Source organism: Ovis canadensis, chromosome 15 (genome assembly GCF_042477335.2).
Source record: "Ovis canadensis isolate MfBH-ARS-UI-01 breed Bighorn chromosome 15, ARS-UI_OviCan_v2, whole genome shotgun sequence".
NCBI classification, from domain to species: Eukaryota; Metazoa; Chordata; class Mammalia; order Artiodactyla; family Bovidae; genus Ovis; species Ovis canadensis.
In genome coordinates this window covers 60,073,701-60,098,655 of record NC_091259.1, presented here as the reverse complement: position 1 = coordinate 60,098,655, position 24,955 = coordinate 60,073,701, and the positions used below count along the sequence as shown (strand labels likewise).

The following is a 24,955-nucleotide window of genomic DNA, read 5'->3' as shown; positions in this document are numbered from 1 at the left end:
TATAGCTTAAAAAGTTTGTACTGTTTTTAAACAATTCTGGCAGTGCGAAAATAAAAATTACTTTAAATCTGACACACTTTATTCCAAGATTATTATAGATACTATTTTGGGGAACGTTTTTACTGAAATCATTCTATGCTTATAGAACATTCTCAAGTTTCACATAAATTAGATCACTCTAAACATGTTCTATTATCATTTGAGAATAAATTGTGAATAGTTTTTGATGTCAAGAAATAGACCCATATCATTATTTTAAACAGCTATTGTTTGTATATATAATTTAACCAGCTCCTAGTGATGGACACTTAACGTTTACCCCACTATAATCAACAACCTGCGATAACAACCTTGTCCATTCATCTTTTCCAAACTGATTATCTTTCTAAGGTAAATTCTTAAAAGTAACGGAGCTGGGTCAAGAAGTACCCTCTTTTTATATTTGGGCTCAAGCTGCCAAGTCGTCTAGTTTTGCAGGGAGACCAGAAGGAAGCTGCTGCATTAGTTCTGGTGCGAGACAGTGGTAAACGGTTATTTCGAAGAGTACAGACTCGCATGCAGGTGATCTTGCCCATCTAGGCCTGTACTCGGCTGGGTGGCATATTTCCTTCCCTTTCCCCTCTCTTTCACTTCTTTTTTTTAACATGGAGGAAGAACTGAGAACTGCATCTCCCAGCATTTCACGGGGACCACACTCCCTGGGAACTGTAGTACCAGGTCTGAGAAGGGTCCGGAAAGAGGGCGAGAGGCTGTGAGACATGCTGGGAAGTGTAGTCCAGCGGGAGGAGGTCTTAGGGCTGTGTGGAGGTGTGTGCGCGCGCGTAAAGAGGTTGGAGACGCCGCAAACATCGTCCCTTGAAGATGGGGCTGCTGGGTGACCTAACTTCCTTCCTGTGTGGTCTCTGAGTCTACAAAAGCTGCCCGCGGATGGTTGGCTTTACTCCATTGTCTGTGACCGAGGGGGGAGCGGTCCCTCCGCTTCGGGCGCGCGGTCAGAGGCGCAGGCGACGCGCCGGGCGGAGCGGGGCATGCCGGGAGTTGTGGTCCCGGCGAGCTGAGGCTGTGGGACGTGTCGCGGCGCTGCGCCGGCTCCTCCTTCCCCTCCCTTCTCAGCGGTCCCCCGCCCCTTCCCTCAGCCTCCTCCTCCCTCGCCCGCAGCCCAGCGTCCCCTGCCCCCACCCGTCGGGCTCCTCGGCGGCTACTGCAGAGGATTCAGAGCCGAGTCGCTGAGGAGGAGGCGGCTCCAGGTCCCTGCGCGCCATCCGCCACCTTACTGGACACGGGCGACGGAGCGAGAGCGTCGCCTCTGTAGCCTTCAGAGAAGACAAGGGCATCGCCGCCTCAGCTGCCGCCGCCGCCGTTTTCGCCTGCAGCGGCTCGCCGGTGAGGAGATACACCCCCACCCTTCCCCGCTCCGCTCTCGCTGAGCCTGGGCCGGTGGTACTGGGGAGAATGGGAATGGGGGCTGCGGACCCCCTCGCGGGTTGGGGGAAGGGGGTTAAGGTCGCAATGGAACGGCGGGCTGGCAAGGGAGACTTGTCCAGGCGCGGGCTGGGGGTGGGGTGAGGGTGGGACACGAGCAGGTTGCGGGGGGAGCGACGAAGCGAGGGGACTTTTAATGGAGACGACCTGGGACAGGAGCATGGGATTGTAGGGTTGGGATGGAATTTGGATGGTTTTGGGCGAAATGGATGGTGAAACTGGAGTGGGATGGCTTTTAATGGGGGAGGGGACTGAATGAGGGTGGTGGATTTGGGGTTGGCCTGGAGCAATTGACAGCTTGGGATCTGGGCCGGGTTGCGGGCTAAGGGGTTGATTTCAATAGAAAGTGCGACTGCAGAGTTGGATAGGACCCTGGGGGGTGGTTAATTCTGGAGTGTGGCGTGGACCTTCGTCAGGCTGACAGAGGAGGTAGGAGCTGGGGGTGAGGGGCTTGGCATGGGTTGAGACCTGAGCTTAAAGTGGGCGCTTGCCATCTGGGGTGGTGAAATTTGTTGAGACTTACGGAATAGCGTGGGTTAGGCGAGCAGAAGAGGTAGAATTTGGGGTTTTCCTGGGGAGTGCTTATGGAAGTTGTAATAGGAGCTGGTGGGGGTGGGACTTTCAATGAGGGGAGTGTGAGGGTGAGCTGGCAGGACGGGGTAAATTAGTAGAAGTTAGGCCCCAAATGGGCAAACAGGGATCGAAATTGGGGGTGGGGTGGGGTGGGAACACAGCGGGATGGCATTTAGAGTGATGTTAAAACTGCTGGTGGCTCCCTGGGTACAGGATGGAGGCGGAGGGCAGAGAAGATGCTTCCAGGCTGGACTCACCAAAAGAATAGTGGCAGGTGGTGAGCAAGGTTGGGGAAGGTATCTTGAAGAAGATGTCCCTTGGCCAAGGTGGCCGAGGCGGTTTGGGAGAAGGAATGTCTGAGATGAGCTAGGAGGACTGGAGAGGTGGTTGATGATAGTGAGGTGGCAGATGGGGCTAATTGAGGAGTGGGAAACCTGGGGCTATTGGTATGGAGTGGGCAGGGAGGATGGAGAGGGGTGGTAAGCAATATTGGGAGGAGGTTGATTGGATGATTTTGGAGAGGAAGGATTGGGATGGCCTCCAAGAGACAGGAGAGGGTTGGGAGTGGACTTAAATGGACAGCTTTGGAGGCTATGGTTGGGGGGCTTTGCAGGGGACAGAGAAGGTACATTAAAGACTGGTTTCTAGAGGACTTCTTAAGCTGTTAGTTTTTGTTTCATTTGTATTAGTATCATGTGGAAGTAAACCATCACAAAGGGTAAAGTTGAGTGGGGCTTCAGTTAAGGTAGAATTGAGGAGGGAAGGCATCTTCTATTATTCATGTATTTTAAAAAGAAAGTTGAGGGAAAAACCCACTGTCATAACTAAAGGTGAAGAAGATGAAACCGGAATGTGATAGATACCTTTCTGTTTGATGTCTCTGCCTTCTTTCTGCCCAAGGTGTGTTTTAAAAATTAGTCCTGAAATTTGGTGTTAAATAGATTTGATGAGCTTAAGTAGTTAAGGGAACATTCCTTGCTTGAGAACTGATGAATGAGACTGAAAAATATGAGGCTGAATTTATTTCCTAGTCAGGCAACGTGCATGTATTCAGAAAGAGCTTAGGCCTTTTTTTTCCCCCCTCTTAAAATTGATTGCTTGAAGACTCCATTTATTGGTGTCCTTGTTTGCAAGGCAATTAGGCCCATCATTGTATTGCAGGCTAATAATCCTGCACTACTGCTTGGCACTACCGCTTTATGTAAACATAAGACAGGAAATATGGAAATGTCATAAATATTCATTGGTGAGATGGTTTGCTGTTGATGGAGTTTTTCATTTGATTCTCTTTTGACATTACTTGATAAGATTTAAAATAATTGGATTGTATTTCTATAGATTGAATTTTCTTCCAAAGGAATTCAGGTGGTTAGAATTCTGTCAGATATAGATAAAAACATAAAATCATTTTTATTTTATTTATTAGGAGATATAAGCATATTGCATTAACTACAAAAATAATACATCCATTTATTCATCAGAAATTTTATTTAAAGCTTAATGATATGCTCATTCTTATGGCAGAATAGTGATGCTGGAAGGTAGAGAAGGATGTTAATGGAGGAAACATCTTTAGGGAAATAGTTTTCTGGACTTAATTGCATTAACTATGATATGTTAAACATGAAGTAGCTGTTGATTAGTGCTCAGACTGGGGAAAAAATGAGGAGAGATGTAAAGATAAAATTGGCACCAATGGGATCAAAATAAATCTAGTTTTTGGTTCCAGCTTCAGAGTTTAGCTCGTAAATAAACCATTTTCCTTGGCTTTCACAATTGAGCACATAAAAATACCCAATATAAAGAATCTTTCTTTGTCGTTCTGAAATGGGCAGAATGGTTGAAGGTTGGACTTAATCATTGGAATTGAAAATGTTTTGTTATGAGGAAGCTTTCTATGTTACAATGAAAATCAGGTTTGAGCAGTTACTGGTAATTTGATAAAAGTGTAATCTAACTAATGCAAGCGTTTCTCCTTGTAACTTTACTCTGGGGTCCAGCCATTGCATCTGCAGGCTTGATATAGAGGTGGGACATTTATATTAAAGCTATAGCTTTTGAGAACTCAAAATGGAAAATAATCACTTGGGAGAAATGTTTTGGTGGATTTTTTTTTTAAATCATAACTGTGTTCACCTGTTCAGTAGAAATGTGTATAAAGTGTTTTAGTATCTTTACCTCATTTGATTCTCCCAATATTCTGGTAGCAAGAGGAGCAGTGGAGGTATTATATACAGGTACATTGGTTGAATGAATAGCTTGTGAATTAAGAGGTTGAGAGTCTTGGTTTCAAATTCCCTTTCTACCACTTGATAGCTGAATAATTTCAGTAAAGTTATTAAAAACTTTTTGTACTTAGTGGTAATGTTTAAACAACATTGTGAATGTACTTACTGCCACTAAATTTTACGATTAAATATTATGATTAAATACAATTAAAAATGGTAAAAATTAAAAAAACTAACACTTCAGAAGGCTGTCTAGGGGAACAAATCAGATCATGTCCTGAAATAACTTTATGTCCTAAAAACATTGCACATATGTGAAATATTTGTTCACTGTTTATTTACTTATTGCCTGCTAAGTGCCAGAGGAAAATGAAAATGAGCAAAAAAACAGTTGTCAAGGAGCTTTCAGTGTCATAGGAGAGAGAGATGATTTAAATGTAGTGAGAAGGGACTTCCCTAGTGGTCCAGTGGTTAAGACTCCACACTTGCAATGCAGGGGACATGGGTTTGATCCCTGGTCAGGGAACTAAGATCCTGAATGCTGCAAGGTGCAGTCAAAAAAAAAAAAAAAAAAGTGGTGAGAAAAGTGAGGCAAAACTAATATGGTGGTCAAGACTGTGGATTCTGAAGTCTGTCCACCATTTACTACTAGCAGTGTGACCTTGGGCACAATGGTCTCATCTGTAAAATGGGCATAAGAGGACTAATCTCACAGGTTGTCTTGAGAATTAAACAAACTAATCCATGGAAAGCATTTAATACAGTGTGTTATATAGTACATTAAATAGTATTAGTTGTTGCTAATATTATTAGACAGGAAAAGACTAGAATATGAATAGCCTCTTGTGTCCTACCATTGAGTTCTTAGTTATTTATGTTATTTATGTTCTGTTATTTATTAAGGAGGTACTACTTTGTATTATTATCTCAGTTTGTCTGCATATACATGTTTGCATGTTGGTACTATAGTCTAGGAACTTTAAACAGTAAAGTACTAAACATATGTTAAGTGTTAGCTTTCTCATATAAAAGAAGAAGAAAAACTACTCTGAGAAGAGTAAAAACTTGTCTTAATACTTAAGATTATACTGTAAGTGGAAGAGTTTGGGTTTTAGACCTGAAGTTCTAATTCTTCAATCCTATTTATATCTTCTTTTCAAATTGTGAAATCGTATGTATAAAAGTTTGTGTAATATAAATCTTCAATTTAAAGACTGATAGCAAACTGAAGGCCTCAGTTTTAGCTACTCAGCTTAAAAGGAGATTTTTAGTATCTTTAAAGCTTCTTATGATTGATTCCTTTCCTTCCTTGTCCCTCAGAAGTAATCACCACTTTCCTGAATTTTGTGTGAATCATTCCCTTTTAAAAATAATTTTAGGAAACAAATATGTATACAGTATATTTTATACCTTTACAACTTTATATAAATAGAAAAATGTATAAGTATTTTTCTGTAGCTTGCTTTATTCTTATTTATTATCCTTATTTTTTAATTTTAAAAGAGCTTTATTTCTTCCACCATTAATTAAAATAATATGCTCATGATAGAAATTGCAAGTTATAAAAAAGTAAAAGGAAGCAAAGTTATTGTCTGTAGTCCCTTTACTCAGCAACATTTCTTATTTGTATGTATATTATATATGCTTAGTTGCTCAGTTGTGTCCAACTCTTTGTGACCCCATGGACTGTAGCCCGCCAGGTTTCTCTGCCTGTGGGATTCTTGTAGGAATTCTGGAGTGGGTCGTCATGTCCTCCTCCAGGGGATCTTCCCAACCCAGGAATAGAACCCGGGTCTCTCGCATTGCAGGTGGAGTCTTTACCATCTGAGCCACCAGGGAAGCCCATGCATATTATATATACATATTCAAAAATGTATTTTCTTCAGTAACTTCCTGTAAGTATGCACACACATACCTATATGGGTAGTCTAGATGGCAAGAGGAAGCCAGTTTGCATTTATGGATGACCAGATTATCCAGATATGGGTCAGTCAGTGGGTAGTAGCAACCTTTGTGAGCTGTGAAAGAACAGCATCTTAGATTTACTACATAGTAATTCATTGTAATACTGACTTAGAACTTCATGTCATGTGTTGGCAAGTCGCTTTACTCTGATCAGAATTTTTGTGCATCTTTTTGCAAAAAGGCAACCTGGTACATTGGTCCTCACCTGACTGTACAGGAAGGTCTGTCATCTGATGTACAGAGCATACTATGAAAAGGAAATCCTTATACATATCAGAAGCTTAGCAACCTAAGCAGCCTAAATACCAAGAATTTTTTTGTCTAAGAGATGTGAAATCCAAATTTATTAGTAATCAGTTGGAGCTTCAGTTTACTCACCTGTAAAATGGGGCTCAAATGAGATAATAAATGTGAAAATACTCTTTAAACTGTGAAGGATAATATAAATGTTAATTTTTTTTTCCTCTCTGGTTTACAAAACTGAAATCAGGCACCCACACAGAGGTGAAAAGCTTGTCAAATTTGGTTTATTGCCTTTCTGAAGGGCTCTTCTCCTAGTGGAGGAGGAGTACATGAAGAGCAGTTCACAGTTTCTCCCTTAAAACTTGAAGATTGTTAGATACAGTGGGACAGAGAGGCTGTTAGAGAACTTTCTCCTAGTGAGTTTATGGGACCTGGTTCAACGTTAACTGTGCTGGCTTGCTCAAAATGGAACATTTGAGACTTTTTGAAATGGAGAATGTGGTGTGCATTGTTTGTTTTCCACTATCCTGACAAATACAGTCTTTTCCCCCTTAGTTTTCTACTTGTAACTTATTACAGAGATAGTGTACAGTGAGATGGATCATTTGTGTATATGTAAAAGATAATATTCAGTTGTTGGGTTGTTGTTTAATGGATTATATGAGATAAGAGGTGCTTCCTTGGTGGCTCAGATGGTAAAGAATCTGCCTGCAATGTGTAATAGTACAGCTTTCCAGCATGTAAAGTGAAAGTTGCTCAGTTGTGTTTGACTCTTTGCGACCCCATGGATCTTGGCTCACTGGACTTTTTCAAGATTCTTTCTTTGGGTAGTCTTTCCCATTCTATTGGCTTTAACTGCTATCATATGCTGATGACTGTCAAATTTTCTGTCTCCAGCTCAAACATCTTTCCTGATCTCTAGACTATCTCTAGCAAGTATATCTCACTTGCTATTGACAACCTACATACATCCATTTTGATGATCCTTAAATTCAATAGGTCCAAAACAGAACTCATTTTCCCCTTCTACTTCTTCTGATTTCTCCCTTTTTATCTCCCCTAAAAGTTAAAATCATCCCTTCCTGTAGTTTTATCTTAACTTAAAGGCACTGCTGTCCATCCAGCCATTCAAGATATGAATCTGTGCTATTAGTGTTTTCTTATCCCTTATCCTGTAGCCCCAAATAAATCCTCCTAAATATTCCTGAAATTCATCTTGCCTTTACTACTATTATCACCTTAGTTCAGCTCTTAATCTTGCCTGTACAAGGACAGTAGCCTCCCAACTTGTTTTTGTATCATCCATGTGCAATGGTAAACCTGTCTTCCTCTCAGCAGCAGAATGTCCACATCACTCCCTTGCTTCAGTCCCTTCATTGGCTCTAAAGTCTTAAGCTCCTTAGCATGACATATTATGCCTTCTGTTATGACCTGTCTTGATATACTTCTGCCTAATCTTCCATCATTGGTAACACTGAGCAGTATGTAGTTTATACAGATGTTTTACAGTTTTAACACCTTTGCTCATGCTGTTTCTCCTTTTATTCATCCCTCTGGGTTCTTTCAGCATCCTTAAAGTTTGTCATAAGTTCATAAGGAGCACCCAGTGTGGCCTCTGTTATAGTACTTGGGCTGTTTTGGGGAAATTGACTGTTTCTGTCTGCCCCTTCACTTAACTGTAAGTTTCTTGGGAGCAGGGACTGTGTTCTAGTCATCTTTATAGTCCTTGCTCCTGGAGGGTGCCTTGTAAGTAGTGAATGATTAATTTTTGAACTGAACATAGAAGAGATGACAAACCAATAGTATGATATTCTACTGAGGAGTAAGATGATAGGTATTTTTCCAGATGTAGATTTTTATTTATTTACAGTGTAATTTAGAATTTAATTGGATTGATAAAGGCTTTGGTAATAATGATATATAACACAAGTTTCAAAAGTGGAAGACAGCAAGATGTGGTTAGCAAACGCTTCTGTAAAATATTTTAGGCTTTGTGGGCCACATGCAGTCTCTATTATTTTTTTCTTCTCCTTCTCTTTCCCCTCCACGTCTCCCTTCTTCCCTCCTCCTATGTTTCATTCTTAGTTAATAGGCTGTACATAAGCAGGCCGTGGGTGTGCCATAGCTTGACAATCCCTGGTATGTTATCAGAAATCAGACTTAAAAGTTGTAAAATTTTTATTTTTTTGGCCCTACCACATGGCATGCAAGATCTGAGTTCCCTGACCAGGGTTAGAACCTGTGCCTCCTGCAGTGGAAGTACAGAGTTTTAGCAACTTTAAAGGACTTTAAAGTTGTATAATATTGAAGAGCTTAGAGACTAAAGCGAGCTCAGTTTTCATGTTTTGTTTATTATAAAATTTAGTTCCTTTAGACAATTATGCCTTTTAGTATGAAAAATAATTGTACAGTCTTTTTTGTCAAGGTATTCTGTTTATCTAAAAGTTTGACATTTTGTTAAATGGGTCATCGATTTCTGTATAAAGATGCTTTGAAAACACCTTGGTTTGTAAAATTCCAGTACAACTCCCCCACCTTTCTCAGTTTATGCAGATGTCTGGGTACTTTCAGAATATGCCTGTTTTTATGATGATATAGATTGTGTTGTTTCTTAGATGCAGGCATTTTGAAGGAATCCTAGGCTGATCTATTTTTCACAGAAGGTTCAATCCCTGGCTGACTAGAAATTATAATCTTGATTTGGCTTCTGATCATGTCCTTCAAGCTTGATAGTTTCTGCTGATACTCCTTTTCTAGTCTCTGTGTTGTAACTTTTTATACACATTCTAGTTTTCTCTTTTTTTTTTTTAAGGTATTGTGTTTTTGTTTCTGTTTTTTGGCTGTGCCATGTGGCTTGTTGGATTTCAGTTCTGCCACCAGAGATTGAACCTGATCCTTGGCTGTGAAAGCCTGGAATCCTAACCACTAGGTCACCAGGGAACTCTCTGTCTTAGTTTTCTAATGTGTTGTCTCTCTCTCTTATTTTGAATTGATAGCAAAAATCCCTATCTGTATGTGTGTGTGTGTATATATACATATATATATATGTATTTGCATTACTTATATTTCTGCAAATATAATTATACTGTTTTATTTGATCTGCAGTGCACAGGTTAGTCATGTAGCATTATTTTCATTTTAAGGATTAAGAAGTCAAGACTCAAGGGGGTTATTTATCTTTGGCCATAGGAATAGTAGGAGATGAGTGTGAAAAGATGAAAAGGGCTTAATATTTGAATATCTGTGGTAGGGAGTATGCTGGGTGCTTACTCTCTGAGTATATAATTTAATCCTCATATTTACCCATTTTAGGGTATTGTGCCCATTTTATAGAAGAGGAAGCTGAAGAAACTGAGACCTGCAGGGACTAAGTAGCTTGCATTTGGTTATATAGTAAGAGAAGAGAAGCTTATATTAAAAATCTGATCCACCTTACTCCAAAGCCCTTATTCTTTTTACTGTACTGTATATAAAGCTCCCTTGTTTTAAATTCTTAGATCAGTATTTTTCAACCTACTTAAATGAGTAGTAGCTTGGCTATACATTCAACTTACCTGAAGATCTGTTTTAAAAAACTGCGCTAGTTCAACTCTGACCAGTGCTAATGAAACTTCTTCAGGTGAGTCTAAAGCAGGTATGTGTATGGGTGTATTTTTTTTTAAGAAAATATAAATTAGAAAGGAATTGTATTGCTGTATATATAGCATATGAAGAAAAAGTACACAGAAAATGTAACCAGCATTCAGATCAAGAAATTTGGGAATTCCTGGTGGGTCAGTGGTTGGGACTTGGTTCTTTCACTGCTGTGGCCCAGGTTCAGTCCCTGGTTGGGTAATGAATATTCTAACTTCCAATACCATAGTTATTTTTTGCCTCTTTATGAATTTTTATAAGGTATGACTGGCTTTTTGTACTCAGCTTTGTTTGTGAGATTCATTTATGTTCTTGCATTTAACAGTGGGCTTCCCTGGTGGCTCAGAATCCGCCTGCCAATACAGGAGACTTGCGTTTGATCCTTGGGTTGGGAAGATCCCCTGGAGAAGGAAATGGCAATCCATTCTAGTATTCTTGCCTGGGAAATCCCATGGACAGAGAGGCCTGGCAGGCTACAGTCCATGGGGTGGCAAAGAATTGGACCAGACTTAGCAACTAAACAACAATAACAATGTAGCAGTAATTTATCCTTCTCATTGCTGTATAGCAATAGTTCTCAAACCTTTTGGTGTCTTCACTCTTCCTTTTGAAGACCCCTAAGAACTTTTGTTTGTGGGTTGCATCTACCAATATTTGCTGTTTTAAAAATTAAAACTGTGCATTTAAAAATAATAAACCTATTAAATATAGCATATTTTAATGAAAATAGCTATATTATTACCCCCAAATAGAAGGATATTATTTAAAATTTTTCCAAAGCTTTTCTCTGTCTGACTGGATATGTATCTGCTTCTACATTCAATCTGTTGCAGCTGGTTGTTTTGTTTATGGTATATAAAGCATATCCTGTCCCATATATGAGTGAGTGTGCATGCTCAGTCGTGTCCGACTCTTTGTGACCCTGTGGACGGTAGCCCACCAGGCTCCTCTGTCTGTAGGGTTTTCTAGGCGAGAATACTGGAGTGGGTTGCCATTTCCTTCTCCAGTCCCATATATATGTGGCTATAAAAGGGAGGAATGTTTTAATTGACTTTTTTTGGCTGTACCACAAGACTTGGGGGATCCTAGTTCCCTGATGAGGCATTGAACCTAGACCCTCAGGTAGTGGGAGCATGGAGTCCTAACCGCTGGACTTCCAGGGAATTCCCTTGGTTGACTTTTTAGGTAATTGATGGATATTCTTTTTTTTTTTTTTTAATATTACACTGAAACTTGTCAACTGGTAGTTTCTTTAGAGATCCATTATTTTATGGACTCTGAAGCTATACAGTGAGCCTTTCATGCTCTGTTATACTAAAGTCTGCTGGTCTCTTTTGTACTTTGAATGGGTTTTCTACTCATGCATAATTTTGTGTCACTGTGCTTTGGTCATCTGGAAAATATTGGCTCATTGAGTTATGCAGATCTTGTAAAAATGTTGACATTTTATCATACAGTGTCAGATACTACGTTTGTTAATATCTCCACCAATTCTATCAGACAAGACTTCTCTAATTTTTGCTTGAAAGCTCAAATTTTGTCATTGGCAAGAAATACTGACAGTTGTTTTCCTTGAAGTGACAGTCGCACATTGTTCATTTTTGAAAAAATGTCTGCCAAACATCCAAGTCTGAATAATCAGTTTGTCTGGCAGTTGTTCTTTTAAGTTAAAATGGTGTTTCATAAAAAAAAAAAAAAAAAAAAAGGCAGGTAACTCAGCTTGCAACTCAATTGCATAAGCGCCTTAGTGTTTTTTCTTGAGAAAACTCTTGTACTTTGTTAGATAGAAATGTTTATAGGTAAGGAATGAGACTTAATAGGATTCATTACTTTTGTGGCTTCAGCAAGGCCTCAAAATAGTATTTTTTTGGCATTGGCTATGAAGAATGCAATGACAGTGTCACAGTTTGATGTCACTGCCTTACTTCAATTCAAGATGGTATAGTTTTATTTATTAGTATAATTATGTTTCCAGGGTTTACTTATTTCTTATTGGAGAAATAGGTAGATTTCTTAGTGAAAGGGTCTTCCCTGGCTCAGAGGGTAAAGAATCTGCCTGCAATGCAGGAGACTTGGGTTCGATCCCTGGATCAGGAAGATCCCCTGGAGAAAGGAATGGCTATCCACTCCAGTATTCTTTCCTGGAAAATTCTGTGAACAGAGGAGCCTGGTGGGCTACAGTCCATGGGGTTGCAAAGAATCAGACATGACTGAGCAATTTGTTAAAACTTTGTTAAAAATACTGCTTTGAAAGCTAGCATGAATATAACTGGTTTTTCCTTCGCTTCAAGTGTTAGTTGCTCAGTTGTGTCTGAGTCTTTGTGATCTCATGGACTGTAGCCCACCAGGCTCATATGTCCATGGAATTCTCCAGGCAAGAATACTGGAGTGGGTTGCCATTTCCTTCTCCAGGGGATCTTCCCAACCCAGGGATTGAACCTGGGTTTCCTGCATTGTAGGCAGATTCTTTACCTTCTGAGCCACCAGGGAAGCCCTTTCCTTTGCTTAGTAGAACCAAAACACTTCAGAGTTGAGCAGTTTTACAACTTTATCAGTATGTTAGAAAATCATTGGGCTTGATCCCTAACTTTTACTATTTGTGTTGAAAGAAAAGTGTAAAGTGGCTTTTAGTGAACTGTGCATAACTGTGTACAAAAGTGATTCTCTGTCTTCCTACCCTTAACCAGGAGCATTTGCAGTAAAAGAGAATGATGGAGATGAAGCCATGACCAAGTGATCTTGTTGTGTAATGACTGGTTTTTCACTGTGATTGGGCAGAGGCAGATGGAGGAGGGTAGGCTAAGCAAGTTATAGTACTGAGCATTATTTTACCTTTCAGCCAACATCCACATACAGCCTGGAACCTTAGGGGAAGGAGAATTAACTTTCACTGTGTGCCTACTTTGTGCTAGGCTGTTTAAGTATGGTAACTTACTTAAATATACAGTTCTCCTGTGGGGTGGCCATAATTATTTTATTTTGCACCTGAGAAAGCTTTGGCTCAGAGATGTAGAGCCTACTCAGGCCCACTAGCCAGTGACCAGGGTGGGGTTTATCCCCAGACTTTTCTACCTCCAGAGCCTGTGAGTGGTCTTTGCTATATTCTGTGCTATTATCCAAGGACAGTGTCTCACTGATTATTTCTGAATCCTTGATATCTGGAACCTAGTAGGGTTCAGTAAGTTTCTGTTGAATACTTGACTTGGTGCTAAATAAATTGGTGAACCAGTTTTTACAGAGTAGGATATAACCCATCCCCTCTGGGCTGTGTGTAGATTGGCATGGGAGAGTCTGGTCACCATTTGTTGTTGTGGGGAAAGGGTCAATCTTCTTAATGATAGACTATCAAACTGTTTAAATAATTTGGAAATTTAGGAGTTGAGAAAATCTAATGGGATGAGTTTTCATTAGATTGTCAATGGTTTCTTCAGGAATAGATAATACGTCTATGTTGCCTCTGATTTCCCCCTTAATACCTTTGAAACCTTGTGCAAGTTACTTTACTTTTCTGTACCTCATTTTAAAAAATCTTTAAAAAGGGAAGGGTAGCAATAGTAGTACATAATTCTGAGGTAGTTTTGAGGATTGAGTGAGACTGTTCATGTAAAGAAATTACCACAGTGCTTGTTATATACTATAGTCAATAAATAAGAGCTATTATCCTTCTAGAATGAAGCATGAATTTAAGATGATTTTTAGCATGTTAAGAAGGAACAGTATTTTGGCTTCTAAAGCATTTTTGTTAGAGAAATAAAGCACTGAATTTATTGGTTTTTGTATTTTGGGATTTGTTTTCTGATTGTAGTTTGCTTGGTCTTCCTGGCAGCGAAGGTCTGTTATTTTGGTTGTGTGCCTGGATTTATTCATGAACCAATGCAGGATTTATGTATGAACCAATATGACCTTTGGCTCTCCATCAACTTTTTAAAACTTTTTGGTCTAGTTGAAACGGTTTGAATTGTTCTGGAAAATTCATTGATGTTGATCAGTTCAGTTCAGTCACTCAGTTGTGTCTGACTCTTTGCGACCCCATGAATTGCAGCATGCCAGGCCTCCCTGTCCATCGCCAACTCCCGGAGTTCACTCAGACTCACGTCCATCGAGTCAGTGATGCCATCCAGCCATCTCATCCTCGGTCGTCCCCTTCTCCTCCTGCCCCCAATCCCTCCCAGCATCAGAGTCTTTTCCAATGAGTCAACTTTTCACATGAGGTGGCCAAAGTACTGGAGTTTCAGCTTTAGCATCATTCCTTCCAAAGAAATCCCAGGGCTGATCTCCTTCAGAATGGACTGGTTGGATCTCCTTGCAGTCCAAGGGACGCTCAAGAGTCTTCTCCAACAACACATTTCTTTCTAAATTAAAAATGTCAGTGAATGTGAGAAATGCCTCTTTCTAAATTTTTTTCTAACTATACTACTCATTACTGAGGGGATCAAGTATTTCTCCGTAGTACTCTGCCCGAGAACCAAAGAAAGAGTGTTCTTTGAATTTTTCTGCCTTTATTTTTGTTGGTGCTAATATTATCCATACTTTTGAGACTTATGTCTTTGACAGCACTTTTTAAGTATAGTTGACAGTACATTTTGATCAGGCTGTGGAATTATGGAAGAGGATACCAAGTATCCATTCTAAATGAGCATATCTGAAAGTCAGCCTGCCCTTCAGTCACATGTCGATGTAGGTATACTGACTGTCTCCTAGATGGGGTTCTCTTGGTGATTTAGTCACTAACTTGTGTCCTACTTTTGTGACACCATAGACTGTATAGCCTGCCAGGCTCCTCTGTCCATGGGATTTCTCAGGCAAGAATACTGGAGTGGGTTGCCATTTCCTTCTCCAGGGCATCTTCCCAACCTAGGGATGGAACTGGAGTCTGCTGGATTGCCAGCAGATTCTTTACCGCTGAGCCACCAGGGAAGCCCCAGATGGAGCTCTGGTATGGTGTTTTTAGTAAGAAACTTAGCTCAGTATTCTCCCCTTAACTCTCTCCAGTGTTATTCATTGTTTGTCTCTCCTTCCAGCTTGCACATTTTACCTCTAGTTCTAATGAAGTGTGCATTGTTGGGTGTTTGCAGTTCATCCTTCTTGCTTTAATGTCTTTACACATGCTTCTCTCTGGGCCTGGATGTCTCCTTTTAACTTTTGGTTGGTCTAACTCCTGTTCAGCCTTTAAAACTCAGCCTAGGAGTTAACCTTTTCCAGAAAGCTTTTCTTGATTGGGTGGGATTGGGTGCCCCATCTGTGGGTTGCCTCATTGCTGGGTTGTAATTATCCATTTATTATTTATTGGTCTCCTCTACTTTGCAGTGAGCAGGGATTGTATGTAATCATCCTTTTATTCTCTAGAACTCATTTTTTGACCTTACACAGAGTAGGCATTGATAATGTCTTATTTATGAATCCATAGTTTCAGGCTGATGTGTTAGCATTGTAACTTCCCAACCCATGTTATTCTAGGCTGTTTTAGTAGAATGGTTTTTGTTTTGTGGCCATTGAACCTTGCCTTATGTTTTCTTCATTACCCTTCAGCTCACACTCATCTTCTATTTTTTGCCCATAGGTAGGTCAGTGGAACAGTATATACGGTAGACATGTAGATCTTCATAAAGAACTTGATTTGTGACAGGTCCTGAATCTCACTTGGAATGAATGAAATCACATTGGTAAATGGAAAAGCTGGGATCTTATGATTGCTTTTTAACTCTTAGTTCTTTTCTCTGCTTCCAAGTTTTCCTCTTTATTAATATTTTGGTCAATTTTAACTTTTAGGTAACATAAGATGAATGCTCCAAAACCAAACCACAAGTACTCTGGTTGTGTATTTCATTTTTTTGAGCCTACATACAAGATTTGACTTATCTCTTATGGTGGTGGGATGACTGAGACTTTAACAAGTGTGGGGGTTTTAAGCCTTATTAAGAACTTAATAGTTCCTGACAGGTGATTTAAATTATGACTTCCAAAAATATTTTGTTTAGAGTCTTATTAGCACACAAAAATAATCATTTATGCCTGCATTCATTTAGTTAATATGAGTGTTAGGCTGTATGCTAGGTAGGTTGTGATGATACACAGAGCTGAGTAAGATGTGGTCTCTGTCTCTAAGGAGCTCCCAGGTGCAAGAGAAAAACTATACACAATTTCAGATGAGTGTGTTGTACAAGCTGTAAAATAAGTAGCAGAGAGGGAGGTGTTAATGCCTTTTTCAGGGAAGAGTTCTTGGAGGAGTAGACACCTGAGCTTATTTCTGAAAGAAAATAAGGTCTTTGTGTGTAGAAGATTCTGGATGTATGCTCAAAATGTGGATTTGAACCTCAGCTTAGTCACTTATGAGCTGTCTGACTTGGGGCAAGTTGTTTAAGCACTCTGAATCTCCCTTTTTTTCCCCCTCTAAAGTGAGGATAATCATGTCTGTCTGTTTTTGAAAGCTGTGAATATTTAATATATGTGAAAGAGTTTCGTAAATGTGCTAAACACATATTACATCTTGGTTTTTGTTTTTCATTTTGACAGATTGGAGCATAAGTTTTCTTACTCAGACCAGAAATGAGAGAAAAAAAAAAGACTGGGTATATTAGTGCGTAGATATTAATTATAAAGTGTTAACACTGTAAGCATCATGATTTAGAGTAAAGAGTTTTAAGCTCAGAATCCATGAAACTTTGGTTCTGTGCTGTTGTGAAAGATATTGCCTAAGATGCTTCAGGAGTGGTCTCTGAAAATGTACTGTGTGTAGTTCTGAGTGGCTTGGATGGCAATAAGCCAAACTGGAAAGAGCTCCATTGCTTGTCAGAAGACTTATATCTGTGGCACTATTAAAAAGATTACTTAACATTTCAGAATTACATTTTCCTCATCAATAAAACAGAAAAGTAATAGTTAATTTGCAGACTGAGAATTAGGGATAAGTTGGGTAAAGTGCATACTATTTGCCATAATCAGTTAAAAGTTTAATTTGTAGAATATTAAAATACACTTTCTGATCTTTCAATATGAGAAACTTCATTTAGTGAAACTTGCTTGAAGAAGAAAGAGAACGTACTAGGTGGTGCTAGTGGTAAAAACCTGCCTGCCAATGCAAAAGACCTGGGTTCACTCCCTGGGTCAGGAAGATCCCCTGGAGAAGGAAATGGCAACCCACTTCAGTGTTCTTGCTTGGGAAATCCCATGGGCAGAGGAGCCTGATGAGTTGCAGTCCACGGGGTTGCAAAGAGTGGGACACGACTGAGCGACTAACACACACAAGATTATATTTTACTTCTTTCTTCAAGTTCATTGGTCAGAATAATATTGCAGTTCAGTTCAGTTGCTCAGTTGTGTCCGACTCTGTGACCCCATGAATTGTACCACGCCAGGCCTCCCTGTCCATCACCAACTCCCAGAGTCCAAACCATGGACCCAAACCCATGTCCATTGAGTCGGTGATGCCATCCAACCATCTCATCCTCTGTTGTCCCCTTCTCCTCCTGCCCTCAATCTTTCTCAGCATCAGGGTCTTTTCCAGTGAGTCAGCTCTTTGCATCAGGTGGCCAAAGTATTGGAGTTTCAGCTTCAACATCAGTCCTACCAATGAACACCCAGGACTGATCTCCTTTAGAATGGACTGGTTGGATCTCCTTGCAGTCCAAGGGACTCTCAAGAGTCTTCTCCAACACCACAGTTCGAAAGCATCAATTCTTCTGTGCTCAGCTTTCTTTATAGTCCAACTCTCACATCCATACATGATGACTGGAAAAACCATAGCCTTGACTAGATGGACCTTTGTTGACAAAGTAATGTCTCTGCTTTTTAATATGCTGTCTAGGTTGGTCATAACTTTCCTTCCAAGGAGTAAGTGTCTTTTAATTTCATGGCTGCAATCACCATCTGCAGTGATTTTGGAGCCCCCCAAAATAAAGTCTGACACTGTTTCCACTGTTTCTCCATCTTTTTGCCATGAAGTGATGGGACCGGATGCCATGATCTTAGTTTTCTGAATGTTGAGCTTTAAGCCAACTTTTTCACTCTCCTTTTTCACTTTCATCAAGAGACTCTTTAGTTCTTCTTCGCTTTCTGCCATAAGGATGGTGTCATCTGCATATCTGAGGTTATTGATATTTCCCCGGCAATCTTGATTCCAGCTTGTGCTTCCTCCAGCCCAGCGTTTCTCATAATGTACTTTGCATATAAGTTAAATAAGCAGAGTGACAATATACAGCCTTGACGTACTCCTTTTCAATAATAATATTGCAAGGTGATTTTAAATCCCAGCTCTTGTACTTACTAACTATATGAACTCAGTTACTTACTATTTCTGTAACTTTTTTTATTCATCTATGAGATGGGAATAAAGTGGTATTTACAACATATAATTGTTGGCAAGATTAAATGAGATAATTAGATAAAGTGCTTTGATTGGTGTTTGGCACATATTTGTTGTTTGGTTGCTTGATTGTGTCTGACTCTTTGTGCCCCTATGAACTACAACACGCCAGGCTTTCCTGTCCTTCACTATTTCCTGGAGTTTGCTCAAACTCATGTCCGTTAAGTTGGTGATGCCATCCAATCATCTCATCCTCTGTTGCCCTCTTCTCCTGCTCTCAATCTTTCATCTTTCCTAGCATGAGGGTCTTTTCCAATGAGTCAGCTCTTCGCATCAGGTAGCTAAAGTATTGGAGCTTCAGCTTGTGCATCAGTCCTCCAATGAATAGTCAGTGTTGATTTCCTTTAAGATTGACTGGTTTGATCTCCTTGCTGTCCAAGGGACTCCCAAGAGTCTTCTCCAACACTGCAGTTCAAAAGCATCAATTCTTAGGCGCTCAGCCTTCTTTTTGGTGCAACTCTCACATTCGTACTGGAAAAACCATAGCTTTGACTCATAATATGATGTTAATAAATGGTAGCATTGTTACTATCACTTTCATTTGATAAATGAGAAGCTGAATACAGATTTAGCAACCTGAATAGATTCACTTGTAAGAACCAAGGATGTGTTTCAATCCAGGTTTGTGCAATGCCATTCAGTTCAGTTCAGTTCAGTCGCTCAGTCGCGTCTGACTTTTTGCGACCCCATGAATCGCAGCACGCCAGGCCTCCCTGTCCATCACCAACTCCCGGAGTTCACTCAGACCCACGTCCATCGAGTCGGTGATGCCATCCAGCCATCTCATCCTCTGTCGTCCCCTTCTTCTCCTGCCCCCAATCCCTCCCAGCATCAGAGTCTTTTCCAATGCCATTACTCTATCTTTTTATCAGACTTCATTTTGTAATTAATGTTTTATTTGTTAGAGTATGCATTCTGAAGTGCTGTAGAGTGTTTGGAAATAGTTTGTGACTCTTAGATATTTAAAACTATCTTTCTGTGATGTTTTACTAATAGTTTACATAAACTCAGAACTAAATTGGTTAGAGAAAGAACTGTTTGGCCTGGTTTTCCTGTGATTAGATGCAATTAAAGGGCAAATATTCTGGGGTCCTGGTCAGTGGTTAGTAAAAAGAACAATGTGTTTTTTTCCTGCCTAAACAGGTTCATTGAGGTGAAGCTGACAGACAATAAATGACACAAATTTAATATCATTTGCTAAGTTTTAGCATGTGAAAACATCTGTGCAACCATCATTGCAATTCAAATAGTGAATATATCACACAAATTGTGGGAGGAATCACCTCCCACAAATTTCCTGGTACCCCCTATGCAATCCCTTCCTCTTGCTCTCCCTGATCCCTCACCCACACAAACACTGGTCTGCCTTCTATTACTTTTTACTTATATTATTCTTATAGATTAAACAATGGTTTTGAAGTTGTAGCAATCAGGATTTAGATCACCCATTCTGTCACTGTGTTAGTTGGGTGACTTTGGAGAAGTCATTCTATCTCTCAGCCTGGTTTATTCGCCTGTAATCTAGGGATTCTAGCACCAGCCCAAAGGACCATGAGGAAGAGGAGAGCAGTGCCTAGAAAGAGCCTCGCATGGTCCCTGGCTCACAGCTGGTCTTCAGTCCCAGGAAGGCACCAGATCAGCTTTCAGTTGGTGGCTCAGAGTACCTTTAGGCGTCAGAGCTCCAAAATGCTTTTCTGTCACCTAGACCTTGTGTTCCCTCTTACTGAATGAGCTTTCTTGAAATAGGAAAGTTTAGATTAGATAACTTGAGGCCCTAAAGGGCTCTCTGGTACTTCTTCCTTCCCTCCTGCATGCCCAGTGTTCCACATGCTATTAATTATAAACAGATGTTCTTCATAAATAAGCGAAGAACTTCACCTCAGATTTCTGAGTTCTTAATGCCTATGTTTAAGTCTGACGTTGTGATAAAACTGCATACGCAATGAGCTTGTAGTCAAAGTTCTGGATTTTAGTTCCCATGCTGCCCTGGGCAAATTGTAAAATCTTTTTGAGTCTGTTTTCTCAGATATAAAGTTGAAGAGTATCATACCACACAAATTTGTTGGGATGATTAAAGGAGAATTTTGAAAATGAATTGTATGATGACATCATAGTTCATCTGCATTGTCCTGTGACTTGCTTGCAGTGTAGTATTTAAACTTGATATTCTAGAATTTTCTTTGAGTTTGTTTTATTAGGTTTTACTAATAGGTAGCACAAGAAAGCAAAAACCAAAGGTTAAACGTGCTTAGAATTTAAAGTCAGAGAAACTTTAATTCAGGTATTAATTTAGTAGTTGTGTGACCTTGGGCAAGTTATATACTTTCTCTGAGCCTTAATAAGGTATATCTGGTCTTCCTCAGAGGGTTGTGGTGAGGAATGGAAATAAAATGTGTACTGCTGCTGCTGCTAAATCGCTTCAGTTGAGTCCGACTCTGTGCGACCCCATAGACGGCAGCCCACCAGGCTCCCCCGTCCCTGGGATTCTCCAGGCAAGAACACTGGAGTGGGTTGCCATTTCCTTCTCCAGTGCATGAAAGTGAAAAGTCAAAGTGAAGTCGCTCAGTCGTGTCTGACTGTTAGCGACCCCATGGACTGCATCCTACCAGGCTCCTCCGTCCATGGGATTTTCTAGGCAAGAATACTGGAGTGGGTTGCCATTGCCTTCTCTGAAAATGTGTACAGTGTTTGGCAAATAGCAGATACTTAGTGGTGCTACTTTTTCCCTTTCCAAAATTGGTAGATTTGTGGAGTTCAGTGAGCTATCACTGAAGAAATTACTTCTGTCTTCCCCATTCCATAATACAGTTTGGCCCAGGATAGCCATTAGGTGGTGTCTCAGATTTCCCATTTAAGTCTGAAAATACAATTTGAGGTTTATGATGCCAACAGTTATTGTAAAGAGATTTCCCCCCACTAATAATGGGAGGAACTGATGCCATGTTTTTGTATTTTCTCATTAATTCTCATTGCTATAGCTGGAGGTACTTTGTAATGTGGGAGCCAGGGACATTGGGGGCCATATTGTTTTTTCTGTCTGTGTTTATTTGGATTGGAGAATTGTCTAAAGGCTTCTTAGTGAATAAAGTAGATTTGCTAAATTCAGATTCTTCCTTCCTGGATGAGCCCAGGAATGACCTTCTGAGAGGAAAACATAGGAAAACCTGGGGGTAACTGGTGAGTTCTGCTTGTGAAGTTGTCAGGATCTTTGAGTTGAGGGCAGTGGAGAAGAGTTGATTTTCCATTCTCCTCTTACCCTCCGGAGCGTTTACAGCCCAACACAAAGGAAGCTTTAAGATGGAGGTCTGTATTGTAATTTCCTAGAAATTGCAGCTTCTGGTAATAGCTCATTCAGTTTGCACCTCTTTGCTGCAGTAGATGAAACAATAGAGACAATAAAGCCTTTTATCTGATAGCAGTAGCCTCAATGGGATGTTTGTTTTAATAATGGTATAATTTGCAGGGCTCATAAATTGTGATTTTATTCTCATGGAAATAACTGCCCAGTGGTATTTGGATTCTCAGGTCTCCTGTTGTGGATAATTTCACTAACATTCTGGCTGACAGTTCTCTTTATTTTGCACTTTGTTTTAGATTGTTCAGGCTGGTTGGGTAATTAGACCAGTGCAGAGCCAATTTTCTTTAGTTTGAGGCTGGCAGGTGGTTACTAGGTAACTAGAGGATCTTCTGAACAGGCAAGAAATTCTGCTTAGGGATTCAAGGCAAAAAAGCTGAGTTTGCTTTTGATTGTCATCTGTAATTTTTTTTTTAAGGTTTTATTTATCTGATCCTAAAATATCTAAAAGAAAAAAATTATTTCTCAGTCATCTGTGTATTTACTTTCCATGGTACCAAACAGCCAATTCTATTTGGAATCGTATAGTTCAGTTTTTAATTTTCATCTACTTTTTTTTTTTTTTCCCTGGGAATATCCATAGAGGGCTAAGGATGAGACTAGGTACCATGTGCTAGACATTGTCTAGGTTTTCACACACATTATCTCTCAATCTTAATTAGAACCCTGAGAGGTAGGTATTGTTTCTGTTTTGCATAAGCGGAAGCCTAAATTCAGAGAATTTAAGTAACCAGATTAAGGTATCTCAGTTAATAAGGGGTGGGCAGCAGTTTACCAGACTCAAAGCTCACGTTAGGTTTTCAATTATAGTATAAGATATTCTGAAGATACATTACACAAGTTTCTCTTACGTTCTTAGATGTTACAGTGATTGGCTCAGTAATATATTGTACATTAATTAGTGTCATCAGATGTATATCTGGTTGTTCTTCCTGTCATCTAATTTTTTAAATTTAATTTTTATTTTGGAGTACTGGTTTACAGTGTTGGTTAGTTTCAGGTCTATAGCAAAGTGATTCAGTTATACCTATACTTATGTCTTTTCTTTTCCAGATTCTTTCCCTGTATAGGTTATTACAGAATATTGAGTAGAGTTCTATGTGCTATATAGTAGGTCCTTGTCTATTTTGTATATAATAGTGTGTATATGTGTCATCTAATCTTACATTATTACAGCAGTTAAGGTACATGGAGTATTTTGATTATCTTTCCAAAATTAAACACCTTCCAGACATACTCTGTTTTAGGAATTCTTTAAAAGTTTGGCACTATATGATGTGCCAAAACATGATATAGTCACTGGAAATAGACTTTAAGTGTGGGAACTGGGTTTTAAAATCTTGGCATTGCCACTTATTGGGTAGTCTTGGATAAACCCTTTAACCGTCTTTGGCTAACCCTTACTCCTTGCCTAAGCCTTGTTTTACTCATCTGTGAAATAGAGATAATACCCACATTATATGTGGTAGTGCCTCGTATATGCCTGTAACACGGTAGGGGCTCATTAAGTGTTGGCTACCTTCCTTCTTTAAGTCTTCTAGGAATATATACAGAAGTAGAATAGATTTTGTTTAATTCCCAGTTCTTTCTACTCCCCAGCAACTAATTGGGTCCATTACTGAACTATTTGGATAATTTGATGCTTTTTTCATCACTGGCCATAGGATTTATTAAAAGATGATCAACTTTTAGTACTGTTTTGTTACATTTCATGTTGATGCTGTTAAACTGATGGAATTCATTTTCCTCTAGGAACTTGCTGGAAGGGATATTTAGACATCTGGTTCATTGTTTATACTCTCTTAGTCAAGAGAGTGAGTACATATATGGAGAGGGCATTGACTTGTGATTTTACAAACTTGGTTAAAGTTCTAGCTTTGCTGCTTCCTAGCTGAGTTTCTTGGGACAGCTGATTTTCTTAGCTGAGACTTGGAGGAGGGATAATAATAGCTGACCTGCTTTGTTGTAAGGATCAAATAAGAATGGATGTGAAGATGCCTTTTAAATTGAAAAATGTTAGGTAATCATTATGTGATTTTCATAGTTAGACTAGAAGGGAATTTACTACTATTTTAAGGGAGATTTTAAATTTAAATTATACTGTATAAAGGAAACATCTTGATGAGTTTTATGTTAGCTCTTAGGGACAGCTGAAGAGAAGAGGCCAGAATGAGGTCTTGAGTAGAGAAAGTATTGAGTGAATATAGTTGAATGGTAGAGGTGAGAATGGAGTGTGAGTGGCAGTAGAGTGGTGAGGCAGCCCAAGGGAACTTAGAGGATAATTTAGATACGACGTTTGGATCTTGGTCTAATCTTGATCCGTAGAGCAAGGAAAATGGATGCTTCTTGATTAGAAAATCTTAAAGCCTGAGCAGTGTGTGGAGCACTGGTTGAAAGAGTAAGGATGGAGGTAACAGCTGTAGGTTCTCTCAGCTGAGGACTCTGAAGTTGAAATCCCAGTTTTAAGTCTTCAGGAATATGTACAGAAATGAAGTAGATTTTGCTTCATTCCCAGCTCCTCGTAGCCCCCAGCAGCCAAGTGTGTCCATTTAGGGGGGGCTGTTCCAAGTAAAGCTTGTGCTTATTGTATGTGAATCACTTAGTGGTTCTCAGGTGGGCATAAAGGCATATTTTCATGTAAAGAGGTCCAGGTGGCTGGCAAGTGGGGGATCTACTTTTACAGACTAGAAAGCTTAGTTTTATGCAGTCATATTCAGGTTATCTCTTCCCTGAAAATTGGTTCTTTTATAGCATTTCAATAAGGCAGATGGTATTTTTCCTAAGTGGAACATCAACCAAAATTTTTACTGTAATTATTGATATGTCTGAGTGGTACAGCATATTGGTTAAAATAAAGATTTTTTTATATGAAGAAAGCCTTCTGGCTTTGGATTTTGGTACTGCACCAGTTTTTTCATTTTTCTCTCGGGGGTGTAATCTTTTTCTTTACTACAAGTGGCTGCGTTATGCTTTCTGGATCATTGCCTTCTCTATTGAGTACTGGGGTACAATAGTGGTTGTACAGGTTAGTTTCACAGTCTCCATTTTACTTGATTATAAGAACCCATTTAGGCTTCTGTCTTCTACCCCCTTTGCTACTGGTATAAAGGTATT

The 24,955-nt window shown here is 39.7% G+C and overlaps 1 protein-coding gene across 3 annotated transcripts in view; it reads left to right on the top strand.

The window, feature by feature from the left end:
• The first annotated feature begins 819 nt into the window (after positions 1–819).
• Positions 820–24,955, top strand: part of FAM168A (family with sequence similarity 168 member A) — a 206,907-nt gene continuing 182,771 nt past the window's right edge. For all 3 annotated transcript variants that reach the window (XM_069553037.1, XM_069553039.1, XM_069553035.1), the window contains exon 1: positions 820–1,383. The gene's annotated coding sequence lies outside the window, so the exon portion shown is untranslated. The remainder of the gene's footprint in view (positions 1,384–24,955) is intronic.